Raw genomic sequence first — 13,807 nt, forward strand, 5'->3', positions numbered from 1 at the left:
GACACATACGCCGCCAAGACCCAGAAAAACCGGGGCACCCCTGCACCAAACGTAGCGAACTACATAGGATGATCTATTGCAGAGGTGTTGGTTATCCAATAAATGATTCCTGGGCGGCGGTACACACACCCGCCTCCCAAATTAAACACATATATTATGTAAATTGTTGTGTGAGATCTGTTGGACTAGTTACAGGTCAGAGTGTGGATTCTGACAGCGACCCTCTGTTCAGTGGCGTGTGTGACCATTGTCTGCGCCACCATCTGGGCTTGTAGCATCGCGGGCATTGGCCGGAGCGGCCCCCAAAGGAATGAAATGGTAACACTGCACTATATCCTTTTTGCGAGTTCCACATATCTAATAATTTTTCACTAAAAACCCTAAATATTATTTTACAGAGCACCCACAATAACGTTTTGACTGAAGATATGGTGAAAATGTTATGGGCGAAAAGACATCCAGAAATGGCTCTTGATCCCACGTCCAAGAAAGAATCACATCTTCTTAACTTCGGGGAACACTTTCAAGATAACAACTCGCCTCAAAATGACATCCAAAGTGTGAGCGATACTAATAACAAATCTGAAACTACAACAAAACCATTTGAAGTTGTGTTGGATGATATTGGAAGCAAGATGGAAAGAGTAGATGATAAATCAACGAGTGAAGTTGAAAGATTTGGACTACTGTTAAATAACACTGATAAGGAAGGAATGAAGAATGTTAAGAACCAAACAATAGTATCATCATCAAATCTGAAGCCAGCTCTATCGGTCAAAGATGTTTTTAAACGAATACCAGTTGATGTTGGAATGGTCTCGCGGATTGAAGTGCAACCATCAGATATTCCACAGGTGAGAACAACATTGGTATTCGCTTTGGAACTGATGATAGTGTAGGAATAAAAAACAAAACTAAATATTAACTAAACTATTTTTTTTGTAGACTGAACTCAAGGCAGGACCCAAACAAGAACTTCGAGCCAATATATTAGTTCCATCGATTCCCAGCGATTTCATCGGCCTATCTTCAGATTTTAATACGAAAACATACAGGGAACTCACTGAAGACCAAACCAGTAAGTCGCAATATATCAAATTATCAAAGAAATCAAAAACTGTGGCTTGAAATTATACAAATATAAATAATTCTTTGTTTAAAATCACTTTATTTGATTTATACACGTCAGTTAGAATTAACCTATAATCCGATTTTAAAGTTGTTCCCTTTCTCCATGTATAACCCCCACCCTTCCCCTACACCTCTACCGGTCTGTCTATGATGCTCTCCCCCTTTCTTATATGCTTTCTCTTTCTCTTTTTGTTTAGCTTTATTCCTCTGTACAGTAATTTAGTTTAAATCTTTATTGTCCTGATGAAGGTAGAGATCAACCCAAACCAGTCAACTCGTATAAATCAACCAGTGGTTTTAAACAAAGGTATTTTGTTCATTCGAATAATATATCAGATGCTTTTTACAATAATATCTACATAATATTACACCCTTTCTTATAATGTTGTTGTGTAATTCTGCTAGAAGTCTAAGTACCACTCTTGCATAGCAAACTTGTCATTTTTATGCAAATGATATAATGTTTTAAATTGTTTTCCTTGCCGTCATTGACATTCTATTTGATATTTTCCTGTTTTATTTTTGTGCGCTATGACTATTATACACTGTGTTCTCCGCTTGTGCCGCGAATCTTTGGAGTGATTATTCTTGATAATCTAAGAAAAAAATCCTAATGAAGTTTTTGAACAAAGCAATTTATACTAATTACCAAAAAAATTGTCTAGGGCAATCATCGCAGCTTTACTTTAAGGCCCCTCTCACATGCTGACCGAGTGCGAAGAAATATTAATTATTATAAAGTTCTAATATCGTGAATTATTTTGCTGCCTCCTTTAGCCAACGTTTCGGACAGCATCACAGTATCCATCATCAGGGCAGATGTATGATATTATATCAAAATTACATATCTGCCCTGATGATGGACACTGTAACTCTGTCCGAAACTTTGGCTAGAGGAGGAAGAAACGAACTTGGCATAATACCACAGAAATAAATCACGATTATACTTTTTGTCGTCCATACCTCAAATCATATTACACAAACGCTTTGTAAATCAAATTAAAAAACAAAAAAAATCATAACTTATAATTTTAAAAAAAATGTAAACAATTTTGCAATATGAGCGTCTAATACAATTCTTATTTATTTTAAAATGTTTCAATTTCTTTGAATTGAATGGATAAGTTTATATTTTTAGTTAAATTTCCTCCAGAAGATGACCAGGAAAGGCCTTTAGATCAAAATTCGTACTCGGATGAAACTTACTACGGTCCCGACAGTTACTTTTATTCTGAGCTTGACGCGCAGGAATACTACAATGACTATGAACAGGCCACGTGGACTGGGTTTATCGTGGAGAAAATACAGGATCTTCACGACTGGATGAGCAACGACTTTCACACGAAGAGCGGGAAAAGCAAGGGGAATCCCAATAACACTATTCCACAGGTAATATTGTCAGATGATTCCTTCCTTCGAACACCACAACCATTTCACTTATGAATATCTTAGCAGGTACCTGCCTAGTAACTTGTAACCTTAACTTATAACCAGAGATGTACTTTATTTCAAATAAATCCATTTCAAATGGAAATGCAAAATGCAAAATATTAGTATTTTTCATTTTGCATTTTAAATGCTTTTCTAAATCCCATTTTGCATTTTGCATTTTAAATGCTTTTCTCAATGCATTTTCCATTTTAAATGCTTTTTTGCAACATTCTTCCTACTATCTCCACTCATCTTTTTTTCATAAGCCTCAAATATCAGTCGGTCCTCAACCTCGCTATGAGAGATAATTTACATTTGTCAAGTTGCTCCCTGGTAGGAGCCCTGCCAATTGAGTGATACCATTACAAAAAATACTGATTCAAATACTGAACATGGGGCCATGACGCTGTAATATTAAATGTTAGATAGCAGTTTCTATGTTTTTACGTTAGCAACATTAGTTCCGTGCAATTTTTTTGTGGTTTCATAATCTGTAGTCGTGGTGTTTTTGGATTTACCATCATGTAATATGTTTGTTCTACATTGATGTCCATTATTAAATGACAAAATTGTTTAAAAATTCTATAATTATTTTAATTGTTCAACCTGAGAAACCATTTTGCATTTTCAATGCATTTTGAAAATAGGTATTTTGCATTTTGCATTTGAAATGCTTTTCTAAAAACCATTTTGCATTTTGCATTTTCAAATGGAAAAGTTTTGATCCATTTCCATTTTGCATTTCAAATGGTTTTGGGGACCCATTTTGCACATCTCTGCTTATAACCTCCCCCTGCAATGTTCCCCATAAACAACACTCATCTAAAATAAACAAAAAGTTATAACGGAGTTCTCAGCGGCAGGACCACACCAGACAGAGAGATAACATTATTAACTATAAAATTTTTTTACAACTTTTCTTTTTATATCACAATAGTTTAGAAAGGATGGAAATGGCGTTGAGCGCTGAAAGTAGTTGCTGTGACTGAAAAATTCCAGAAAGAAAGAACTGTGTACATTTCATGATTACACATTTCACCGTTGTGGGGTTTTATCTGATTAGTTGCTCTTTTAAATGAGGTCAGTTGGGAAAACTGCGGCATATAATTTAACAAGTTGGATTCAATTACCAATAAGTAGCAAATTCAGTGTACTTTTGAAAATGGATAATAAACGTAGAATGTAATATAATCATTTAAGTAAACACTGCCTCCTAAGGCGCCCATACCCCGTGAGGGGGATGTGCGTATACCTATTATATCTTTTTCTATAGTAAAGACAGAAATTTATTACTAAAAATGTTAAAGGTAAATAGTCTTTATATGCCCTCTGTTGCAGTTTCGCGATATGAGTAAAATAAAGTGAATGTTAAGGGTTTTACCATTTCGGTCTGTAAATGTAACCATGAAAATAAAACGACTGTCAGAATAAAATTGGCTCACATAGAGGCATCTGGCTCTAGCACTAGTAAGCTGCGATGGGTTTAGTATATGCATGTCTTACATGCACTTAATTGCTTACTTTTCTGATAAAATCTGATAGGCGATCTTTCCCGACTGACCTCACGTGATTGATTTGTGTGTTTTAGGTACTGAGCGCTCTGAATCGGTCTATAGTGAAAGGTGACGCCTCCATCCTCCTGCTGAAACTGAAGGATCATTGCTGATAATTGTTTACTTTTCTCATGAAATCTGATAACAATCTTTCCCGACTGACCTTATGTGATTGATTTGTGTGTTTTAGATACTGAGCGCTCTGAATCGGTCTATAGTGAAAGGTGACGCCTCCATCCTCCTGCTGAAACTGAAGGATCTGTACTACGGTCTGGGAGAGGAGAGCAGGTACAATGCCAGCCAGAGCAGGGTACTTCTCACCAATACCACCAACCCCGCCTCCTTTGGCCTGCTCACCCTGGATGTCATGCTGCTGAGGAACTTGCAGCTGATGGCGTGGGAAGACGAGGTATCCCCGCAATATTACCATAGAATAAGAAAAATAAATAAACTGTGGGTAGTATACACTACACCCCAATGGCTTAAGCTAATAGCCACCAACAATCATGCATACCGAGACTTTGCAGCGCTACGAACATGTTAATTTCAGAGCACGTATAATAATACCAAAATCACTGCCATGGCTCTCTGGATGGAGTCTCCCCTGATGACCCTCTGGATACGTCAAGTATCCTCTGCTATGGCTGTTTGAATGGAGTTCCCCCTGATGGCCCTCTGGAGACTGGAGACGGACAAGTATCCTCTATAAACGAGTATTTGCTAAGTTTCTGATTAATATTTTTTCACTTCTTTTCTGTTTTTTATTTTTATTATTTTACGTATTGTTTTTCGTTTTACTGTGCCACAGAGGATGGTGTGAATTGTGAAGGGTTCGATGAACCACCCGCTCACTGTGTCTCATCGGGACTGACTGTGTTACACCATAAGCTGTTTACACCATTTCTGCCAGGGTGTAATTTACATACAGGCACTTTATTGTTCTTTAAGTATAAACAAGAATTTTATATAAATTCTTAAAAATTATATCTGCATTTACAGGATACAGCAGCCTATGAAGTGCTAAAAGATCCAGAACTTTTTGCGATGAACGCGCTCTTCTTGGAGCCAGAAAATGTTCGGAAGATATACGAGGAGCTGAAAGATGGACAAAATAAATCCTCACTTTATTCAGAAAGGTAAGTACCCACTGAGAATTTTAAGTCGCAAACGACAAAGTTAAAACAAAAACAAAAAAAGGTTTTTACCAATGTTTTATTTTTCATTCTGAAATACCGGTGATTAGCAATTTAGTTTTTTAATGTTTGTCCAGGACGGCAGACGCGGAGCAAGATTTGTTAGGCGCAGAGCTGTTGCCCCTGGCCTCCCATCTTCACAGGGCGGAATTGACGTCCAGCTTCTACAGCACCACGGACGTGGGTCGGGGCTTGGTGGACTTCGCCTTCAGCACTCTCCGAGCAGCCGCCAATCTCGGCCAGGTGTTCCGACAAGCTAAGTTAGTCTTGCATATTTTTTCACAGGTTTTACTTTTACTAGGTTCTATAGAGAAAAAAATATTATTAGGAAGTCTTCTATTCCGGCATCCCTATTCATAATAACGGTCATGTTGCAGCCGATTTGGTAAATTGTTCAAAAGCAGAAACGCAGCGAGTATCAGTGTTTAACGGGATCGGTCAAATGTCAAAAATTCAAATGGTGCTGTTCAAAAATTTGATGTAATTCAAATGTGACGAAAGTTTGAAACAACCAAGGCCTACTACAGTACCAACAGACCTGAGCGCACGAACGCCAAATTACGAAGTCAGTGCTGTTGCTAAGTAAACTTCACTGCTTTAAATTGTCTGATCACTCTGTTTTTTTTTTAAGATAAACGTTCCTCAGTTACGAATATGTAATCTGAAAATTTTGAAAATCTCCTATTACCACCACAGTAAGCGGAAAACGTACTTGTGTTGTGATGGAGGACTTAGCCAGCCGAAATATTGAACACTCTACGCCTGGGTGGGACCCAAACGCGATGCCAATTCAGTAATATGCTTGCGGTAAAATAACACACAAATCAGCAGTAACGAGTATCAACAATAATAGCCGCCATTCGCAAACTGTTGTTGCTCGATGGCACTGACTTAGCCAGTACTGTAGTCGGCCTTGTAAACAACCCAACATAGAATTGATGGTATTATTTTGAAAACGAGTATGTAGATATATAGCACCTATGAATAAAGATTTCAACAATGAAAAACATTGTCCATAGTATTATGTTCTTATTGTTTTGTTTTAGAAGTCAACAGTCCATAATAACGGAACAATCAAGATGCGAGAACTGTTCTAAACCCAATGAAACTGGAGTGGAGCAGAGAGGGAGAGATACAGAAGCAAGAGGTGTGATAGAGCCGGAGAGTCCAGCAGCGGAGAAACATTCAGAATTGGACTGTGTTTGGATAATCTACTGCAGGAATCTGGAAAAAGCAGCCAACTCCACTGGAGTTTATGGTTTCCTGGCCAAACTGAATAGGTGAGGCTCTATTAGGCTCTGCCACACGTCCACTTTTCTGCGGGGCGGTCTACCGCCGCACGGTGGGCTGAAAATCGGCTCTCATAGACATAGAAACTTGAATCTTCAAGGGTATTTTTTTTGGCTAGAAATGGATTCTGCTGATCATTACTATGCTATAAAATGTCGTACGAAGCAATTGCGTGTACAAATGAAGGAGTTATAATTTTTTTAAGAAAAATTTGTATGGCGCTGACATTAAAAATGAGGCTATCTCTGGAATCATAAGGTTGGCCGTTCTATCCTTACACACAGATAATACTACTATTTATTTGTATTTTTTTGACATACTTCATATTGTGGCGCAAGGTGCGATTTTTTTTTTAAAAATCCTAAAGTGGAAAAAAAATCTTTTTTTTGTTGATGATTCATTTTAATGCTTAAATGCTTTACATATGAGTATGCTTTGTCTAGTTTACAATATTTTATTTACACTCCAAGCCAAAAAACTGTGCACAGTGAGCTGAAAATCGCCTTTCATAGACATATGTAGTGACTTGAATTTTCAAGTGTATTTTTTTTGGCTAGAAATGGATTCTGCTGATCATTACTATGCTATAAAAATTTGTATGAAGCAATTGCGTGTACAAATGAAGGAGTCATCATTTTTTTAAGAAAAATTTGTATGGAACTGACATTAAAAATGAGGCTATCTCTGGAATTATAAGGTTGACCATTATATCCTTACACACAAATATACTACTATTTATTTGTATTTTTTTGACATACTTCGTATTGTGGCGAAACTTGTGATTTTTTTTTTTAAATCCTCAAAGTTGAAAAAAAAACTTTTTTATGTTGAAGATTCATTTTAATGCTTAAATGCTTTACATATGAGTATGCTTTGTCTAGTTTACAATATTTTATTTACACTGCAAGCCCAAAAGCATTTAAGCATTAAAATGAATCATCAACATTAAAAAGGGTTTTTTCAACTTTGAGGATTTAAAAAAAAAAAATCGCACCTTGCGCCACAATATGAAGTATGTCAAAAAAATACAAATAAATAGTAGTATTATCTGTATGTAAGGATAGAACGGCCAACCTTATGATTCCAGAGATAGCCTCATTTTTAATGTCAGCGCCATACAAATTTTTCTTAAAAAAATTATAACTCCTTCATTTGTACACGCAATTGCTTCGTACGACATTTTATAGCATAGTAATGATCAGCAGAATCCATTTCTAGCCAAAAAAAATACCCTTGAAAATTCAAGTCTCTATGTCTATGAAAGCCGATTTTCAGCCCACTGTGCGCCGCTCCAAATTGAACGTGTGGCAGAGCCTATTGAATGTTTTATACGACGGTGTGCCATAACCTAAATTTGTACCTACATAATTTCAAACGAATTTAAATTGCATTCGCATGGACTTTAACCCATTGGCCTCAAACGACGCCGTCCCGGCGTGTATACGGCGATGTGTCTTAAAATCAAACGACGCGGCGGGTCTGATGTCTGTCAGCTTAAAAACGAAAAAGGGATACATTATTGACATCTGTGTTTAAAATGTTAAATGCCAATCGCTCTGTAGATAATTAAACATTCATTTCGTAGTAATTGGCAGGACTCCGTTGGTACAATTTTTTCCTGATATTTACGATTGAAATTTTGTTATATTTCAGCGTCATTGAATTTTTTCAAAATGGCGTGTGGTTCGGGAATTGACAAGCTTGTTCGTAAAATGCGTGGTGGTCGGCTAACATCAGCCCAAATTGAAAAAATATATATTATGGTAATAAGTATGATTAATGTAAAACTTTTCTTAGTCCAATTATAAAAAAATGAAAAAAAAATTGGTTTTTATAAAAAAAATATTTTTATATCCTCGTTTAATCATATTATTATTATTATTAAAAAACTGCATATATTTTTTACATACCTTAATTCAATGCACAAGTAAATTTGAAAAAATTGTTTTGTTTGCATGTTTAGTTTAAAAGTAGTGGGTTAATGGATTTTGATGCACACAAGTGTCGCAACTCAACTGTAACGCAACTCTAACGGGCCTGGACTAAGATCAAGATATGAATTTTCACCGCGGTTTTGTAAACGTTTCAAGTTTTTTTCCACTTAATTATTTATAGATATGTACAGTAGCGGATCGTGACTTTTGAGAGTGTTACTAAGATGAAAAATGTTTTTTTTATTTTACTTACAGTCTTGGCCTCCGACTATTGATTGGGGAGCTCAAGGTAGACAGAGCTGTAGACGCTCTACTGGAAGACATCTTGGATGGCCCTAAGAGACTGAACTGTGACCAGATATTCCCAAGGTACCTGCATATATTATTGTACACAATCAACCATAATAATAAGTATATTCCAACATTATACATATTGTGGTTGTTCTGTAAGCCCAGCAGATCGAAAAGAAAGGGCACACGAAATTCCCAGAATGCAGGTTGTAAACGGTTTATGTTGTTAATTTTGCGATGAGTTATGGATCGAATTCCTAAACTCTTCAAATTTCTTTCGTAATGATTAAAAAAAATTACTTTCTATCTGAAAGTCTGGATCTGTTTCTCCCTAAATCTGGTGATAAATACCTAGCACTGGCTGTACTGGGTAGTGCTAAAACAGTTCGTTTTTGTCGGTAAAGCAGTTTTCTACCTATGGTTTTTCTTTTTAAATACATCTATTTGATTATTGAAGATAAGATAAGCGATTTGTAAAAGAAAATTTGAAACAGAAAAGAATACGGCAACATCTGGGACTTGAACCCAGGACCTTTGCCTTGCCGAGGCACTGCTCTACCAACTGCGCTAATGGTACCCTATTTCCTTAGGTCATTTTTAACTGTATCATACTTCGAATAAGAACTACCACCTTAGGCAAAACTTACCAACTTAGGCAAAAACAAAAATTTTTTAAACTTCGTTTAAAAATCGCTAATATTATCTTCAATAATTAAATATTACAATTTGAGGTTTTACTAAATAAGTTATTCTAAAAACCTGTTTGAATATCGATTTTGTTTTCTAAATGAATGAAGAGCGAAATGGAATTTTGGAAGTGGAAATTAACCCACTTCCCGACATCTAATTGAGCTTAAACACGGCAGATAGACTCGTTGATGACGATGCATTCTATCAATTTTTGGTGGCACTCATGCATACACATTTTTCTGAAGTTGGATGACATTATATTTAAAAATTTCCAGCAGTTAAATACGAAATAAATATCGGTATTATAAAATTAAGATTTTGCTTAGGTGTTAGCGGTGTAGACTCCAGTCCCTAGGGAGGAAGCCTCAATCCTATGTCAAACCATTTTTACATGATGATTTTTTTCTACAATTTTTTTTTAAATTTTAGATGCAGTAAAAAGAATGCAGCGAAAATCATTTTAGAAGGAATTGTGAGCAGAACACCTCCTTCATCTTTGAATTCTTCACAACACTGAGCATGTTTGTTATTATGTAAACTAAAAATTATTGCAAGAAAAAAAAAAAAACAGCCTGATTTAGAAAAGGATTGAAGAAATAATTATTTTTAACACCCAAAAAAATAGTTAAAAGTTATGGTTGGAAAAACATAATATTATGCTACATTTTTGGAAATCAGCAATCCCTATGCTTGAATTAATAATTTATGCATGTAGATTTATGTAGTAAGGCAGTGAGAAATGCGAGGAATGATTGTCAACTACTCTGGTAAAATTGTAATTATAAATAGTTCTTTCAGAATTAATTACCTTTGAATTTCGAAATGATAATATGTATTGTGTTAAGTTCTTACCTAGATATCTTTTATACAAAGTTCCTATCTCCCTAACCATCTGTGTGTGGCCACATTGAATAGAAGAAGACAAAAGAAAATCTGTCAAAATTTGAATTTAGAAGTTCAGCCAGAAGTTTTATCCCTGTGAAGTAAACATTTGTTTTTGTATTCTATTTTTTGTTGTGATCACCTCGAAATATTGTAAATCACATCTCATAGTTATTGTTCTCTGGAGTTATATAAGATAATATAATAAGATCTGATGTAATTCTTTGTGGTAATCGTGTGCCTGATATCTAGAGCTGATTTTCTTGTGTTTAGAACTGGGATTTTTGTGGTAAGTGTTGGTTCCTTTTCCCTACCTATTCCTCGTTTTACTTTCAAAAAATTCCATCACAACATTATTGTCATAAATTTTATGGCAATATTTTTTTGCACTGCTGTGGGAATCAAACGCACAACCTTCCAAATGAAAATCAAATTCAGAGACCACCAAAATAGTCACCGATAGTGAAAAGTATGCAGATGCATTGCATGTATTTATTAATTTATTTATTTTAGAATAACTTACAATAAGTATGATGTTACGTTATGTGTTGTAGTAAGTTGCGACAACTAACTCCTGTTGACATTTATGTTCATTCCGGCCATGGATTTCAAAGAGGTAGTGGCAGTTTGTGCTAGAAAAATGACTATTCTATTATTCCATTGGTCTTGGAGAAAATTTTTTATTTTATTGAATCTCTTTTGAAAGTCTCTTGTGTGCACATTTCCATAAACGGAGTTTTATGACTGCAACTAAAGTCTCTTGTCTGTGGGTCTGTCCTTAGTTTCAAAATAATTAAAATAAGAAATAACTATTTATGTCAGTGGAGGAAAAATTTGCACTGAAAATTTCTATTTTGTAAAAACTTTTTATAAGCGTAATTTCTCATATGGAGTCGACGCCTTATTATATATTTTTGAATTTCGATACTTTTTCTGTCCACATGACATTAGACAACGGTGCCAACAACCATAAGAAAATTAAAAAGGATGGTAAAAAATCGCTGACCACGGCTAATAGGAAATATATTTTTAAATAAAACTTTTTTATTTACCTTAATTACTATAAAAGGAAACTGACTGCATTTGGGATACTTTTAAGTTTAGCATTTTAATTTTTAGTTACGTAAAATGAAAATTCGCTTTCGTTGTATGGGATGACAGCAAAGAAAATTTCTGTTGATGACATTTTCTTATATGTATACCATATGAGTGGCTAGAATTTTTACAAATTATGTAGGTACTATTTTGGCCAAAGTCGAAAAATAAAATTAAGGTATTTAGGCATGTTTTATAAATAAATAAATATTTAAAAAAAAAGGTTATACCCTCCGGACACCTTGTATAGATGACCAAGGACAACTTGTTGAACAGAATTTGACAGTTCAAATTTTTAAAAAATCAGGTTCTGCAAAAACTCTATTCAAGTTCTGTTATTATTTCTTTATGGGCCAATTATTTGTTGTTGTAAATAACAGAATTTGAATAGGACTTTGAAATTAGATGAATAATTTTTCAAATTTTATAATGAATTATGTTAGAGAGGAAATAAAGATTTGGAAATTCTCCATGATCTTGTAAACGCCTTTTACACTGTGAACTGTAAAATACTTTTAAATAAACTTAAGAGGATAGCAATATCAGGCACAGTTCTGCAATTATTTTATAGTTATCTAACGGATCAAACGCAATGTGTTAAAATAAACAGTACCTGTAGTTTCCACAAAAAACGGTTGCTGGCGTTCCACAAGGTAGCATCTCAGGACCCTTATTATTCTTAATATATATCAATGATCTGTGCAACTTACAAATCTGTGTACATATCACAACTTTTGCCGATGAAACGGTCTTGCTATTTTAAGCTAAATCTTGGGATGAAGTCTTTAAACTGGTTTTTGTACTGTTAAAAATTGGCTTAATGCTCACATATTAACCTTAAATACAGACAAAATTTAAAAAAATACATTTTGAATGTCAAATAAGCTCCCCTCACAACAAAGCCTCAAACTACACAGCTGTTACCCCTTTTAATTCTCATGTACTTGTCCTTCTATAAGTAGAGTTGATAGCATTAAATATCTTGGTATTCCAATAGATGATCTTCTTAAATGGAATGGACAAAACTGAGAAAACTCATCTATTTTCTGAAAAATGTTAGGGATATCTTAAATAGAAAACATCTGAAACAAGTTTAATGTGCTCTTGTACAATCATTCCTCGAATCTGGTATTATCAGTTGGGACAGTGCCACAAATACTTTCCTGGAACCTTTAGCAAAGATTCCAAAACTACTTCTGAAGGTTATTCTTATAGTCCTGTTGAGGACGAGCACTGATTTTATTTTTATAAATCTAAATGTTCCTAACATGAAAAAATTGTATTAAAAAAATATCCTGCTTCATCCATTTAAAAATACAAATATGTTTGAAGAAGGAATGAGAACTAGAGCTTTAAGAGTCACATGTAAAATCTTTTAACACCCCAGTTTCTCAAACCTTTAAGGCAAAGAAGTTTTATATAATACAATGCTATTAAGCTATTCAATTTTCTACCTTCTGACATCAGAATTACGCAAACCAAAAGTTATTTTTAAAGTGAAAACATTGAATACCTCCAATAAACATATTCATTATGAGTATTTCATAACATATTTATATTTGTGTCTACTGTGTATATACATATATGTATACTATGTACTACATGTATGTACATTTGACTAAAGTTTCACCTGCTTTTTTCTTATAATTTATCACTATGCCTTTTTGTCAATGAAATTTAATGTACTTCAAAATTATTCTCGTTTCATCTTCATCTTCTACATTCATACTTGAATTGTAAAATTAAAAAAAAAAAACTGATTTAATTTAATCTGTCATTTTCATAATACATATTGTGTAAATAAAAACCTAGCTAACAACCAGTCTGTAAATTGCCATCAACACAGGCGTTTCACACCAAGTGAGATGGACAATACGTCATTACTGTAATTAAATATAATATTAAAATAATGAAATAAATAAATAAAATTCTGTGAAGCAACCCGTCCTAATAATCCCGCTCCTTCAATGGTCATAAAATTTTACAAATAATTTTAAAATTAGAACATAATTTTCGAAATTAAAAAAAAAAAAATGCGGATAACATAGATAAAATGAAACATCAACATTGATAATATGTATTATGCTTATTTTAATAGAAACAAATGTTCACAGCCTTACATATAATTATTGTTTAACAAAACATAAATATCACAATACTGTTTACATATATGTAATTATTATTTAACAAAACATAAATATCACAATACTGTTTACATATTTCAGATTAGAATATCACAATTTTTAATATTTACAGTAGGACTTTTTAAATAATTAAAATATAATAAAACAATGGTAACTATATTATGACATCCTGT

At 34.1% G+C, this 13,807-nt stretch overlaps 1 long non-coding RNA gene across 1 annotated transcript; it reads left to right on the plus strand.

Moving 5' to 3' along the window:
• The first annotated feature begins 6,448 nt into the window (after positions 1-6,448).
• On the plus strand, positions 6,449-10,634 carry LOC149424113 (uncharacterized). Its single transcript, XR_016302099.1, has 3 exons — positions 6,449-6,588; positions 8,788-8,901; positions 9,943-10,634. It is a non-coding gene; the product is annotated as an uncharacterized LOC149424113 (long non-coding RNA).
• Positions 10,635-13,807: the final 3,173 nt, after the last annotated feature.

This window comes from Hesperophylax consimilis, chromosome 4 (genome assembly GCF_061612785.1).
Source record: "Hesperophylax consimilis isolate HC1 chromosome 4, BYU_Hcon_1.0, whole genome shotgun sequence".
Classification (NCBI taxonomy): Eukaryota; Metazoa; Arthropoda; class Insecta; order Trichoptera; family Limnephilidae; genus Hesperophylax; species Hesperophylax consimilis.